Below are 2,969 nucleotides of genomic sequence, written 5' to 3'. Positions count from 1 at the left end.
AGATAATAATTACTTATTCTCTAGAGCTTCTCACTCTAAGGCTTCTGCTATTAAGCACTGGTTGTCGATGTATGAATGGGTGTCAGGTCAAAAGATAAAATTTGACAAATCCTCTGTCATATTTAGTAAGCATTGTCCCACTGATGTCCATAATTTGGTTAGCCCTACTTTAGGCATTACCACAGTTGTTTTACCTGATAATTATTTGGGCACATTCGATAATTAGGAGGGATAAAACTGATTGTTTTCGTTACATTAAAGGGATGGTTCTGCAAAGTTGGAAAACTAGGTCCTTATCTTGAGCTGGCAACGAAGTAATGCTAAAATCAGTTATTTATGCCTTGCCCTTTTATGCCATGAGTTTCTTTCTTTTACGTGCAATGTTTGTGTTCTGATATAGAGAAAATGATGAATTCTTTCTGGTGGGGTTACACTGGGAATCGAAAGGGTGGACTTCATTTGCAATCATGGGATAGGCTTTGTATGTTGCTCTTTTAGCTAAACAAGGTTGGAGATTAATTTCTAATCCATATTCTTTAGTTGCTCATGTGTATAAGGCTTGTTATTACCCAGCCATCACTTTCATGGAGGTTGAAATTGGTGATAATCCTAGTTATATTTGGCGAAGCTTACTTGCTGCCCAACCTTTGTTAGTCTCGGGTTCTCGTCGTATGGTGGAGATGGAAAAAATATCAACATTTAGAGTGAATTGTGGCTCCCTGATGAGCACAATCCATATGTGGGAAGTACTAGGTTGGATGATTTAGAGATCGAAAATGTTGCAGATTTGTTCGAAGTTGGTAGCCGTTTTTGGGATATGAATCTAATTGCTGGAATTTTTACACCGAGGGATCATATGATTATCCGAAAGTTTCCTCTTACTTGAAGATAATTGGATGACTCTTGGTACTGATCTAGGAATAGAAAGGATGCTTACACTATTAAGAGTGGTCATAAGAGCTTTATGTCTCAATTGATGTTAATAATGGTCAATTGCAATCATTTTGGAACTCAATTTGGAATCTTCATGTTCCTTTAAACATCAAGAATCTGTTGTAGAGGTCTCTAGCTGACTGCCTCCCATCAATGGCTAATTTAAAGTATCATCGAGTTCTAATCTCGGATGTTTATCCAATTTGCTCCAAAAGTATTAAGGATACCTTCTGATGGGTGTCGAATCCACCAAATAAACAGTTATTTACTGACTGACTACTGATTTGTAGATAGGGGTAAATAGAGATCGTACCCTAAGGATTAATACTGACTGTTCGTATAATAATTAAATCGAAAAGAATGTAAATGGGGGTGAATGGTTGATTGATTGATTTAGATTAACTTTGTAAAGTTGAAATTGCAATTAAAAGAAAAGGGTTGTATACTTATCAGATTTGAAACCGATTAAGGGATAACCGTGGACTTAGTAATTATTTCCTTTTGATCACTGAAAGTATGAAAACATCATAATTAACATTATCCGGATTAGTTATAGCCGTTCCTTATTCATTCTCGACCTAATCCTTCCTTAGTTGTAAATTAAATCCTAGAGCGCCTAAAGATAAGCTCCTATTTGACAGATAGTTCTAGCTTAGCGCTTAGAATTCAATTTGTCAAAAGCATTAGGAATTAGAAGGACCTAACCTAGGTTAACCGGATTCTTAGCGATTCCGATTCAAACCAAATCACATATTCATACGCTTAATATAAGTTAGGAATTTAGATGATTACGAATCTTAAGCCCTAACATTGTTTCAATGAATGAGGAGACCGAAGTCCGACCGAACCAAGGTCTAGACTTTCGTTGAAGGTATGGTTTTATAGACCAATGAACATGTGAACGGATAATAGAATTAGATTACTGAACTTAAAAGTGACAATCTCACAATTGGAAATAACACTAGCCTTTGATTAATCCCTAAATCGATAAAGGAGTTTAGCTACTCATAGCCATGAATCGACTATGATAGCTACAAAATAATGAATGTAAAAAGGAAACAAGAAATTCTGCAAAGAGCTTACAAAAACCCTAATAAGGAACTATCCAAAATCAAAAAGTATCCCCAAAAGCAAAATGTAGGTTTCTTTTATAGTGTTGTTCCAATAATCTTCAATCTCCTGGGTTCTCTCCTTGATTTCAGGGATTTCTTTCGTTCAAAACATGCTGTTGAAACTGTGGAGATAAGTTAGTTTCTGATTCTGCTGACTTGGCGATCTGAATAAGTCGACCCTCTTAGTCTTGGGCAAGACTAAGCATGTTACGCCCGCAAAGCTGAGCTTGAGTGAGAAAAGGTCCAAAACAGCCTTCCAAGCCTTCTTTTCTCCAATTTGATCCCTGAAATCACTTATGCAACAAAACAAGTAAAAAGGGCCTAAAACGACATAATTAAGAATGGAATATTCATAAAATGAACATAATAAACTTGTCGTTTTGGACGCTTATCACCTTCCGTGCTCTTGTTTGTTGCGGTACATCTCGAGGGATTTGGCACCTCTCTCCCATCGGTGACATTAGTTCCCAATTTTCTAATTTTATCAATTTTTTGGTCTTTATCTCCTCCAAGTCTCGTTCTATGATTGTGTGTGCTGCTATGATTTGTTGGATTATTTGGGTTAATAGGAATGACATTATATGGAACCAGAAAATTTCTACAGCTTCTATCTTACTTTATAATGCAGTTCATTTTCTTGCTAATTGGAAAGCTTCTCAAATTGCTTGTAAGCCTTATCTTCCTCCTGTTGATTCATCGGATCTTCATTGGTCTCTGCTGACTCTCGGTTGCTTCAAACTCAACGTCGATGGTGTAATTTTTGAAGGGACTGGTACAACTGGATTCGAGTGTGTCATTATGGGCTCTTTGGGTGAATTTGCAGCTGCTACCAATGGTTTAATTGAAGGAACAGTTGATGTTGCTCTAGTAGAAGCATTATCTATCAAGGAAGCACTGAGTTGGATCAAAGATAAATGTTGGAAC

The sequence above is a fragment of the Euphorbia lathyris genome, chromosome 5 (assembly GCF_963576675.1).
Source record: "Euphorbia lathyris chromosome 5, ddEupLath1.1, whole genome shotgun sequence".
In the NCBI taxonomy this organism is placed as follows: Eukaryota; Viridiplantae; Streptophyta; class Magnoliopsida; order Malpighiales; family Euphorbiaceae; genus Euphorbia; species Euphorbia lathyris.
This window is presented reverse-complemented; position numbering follows the sequence as displayed.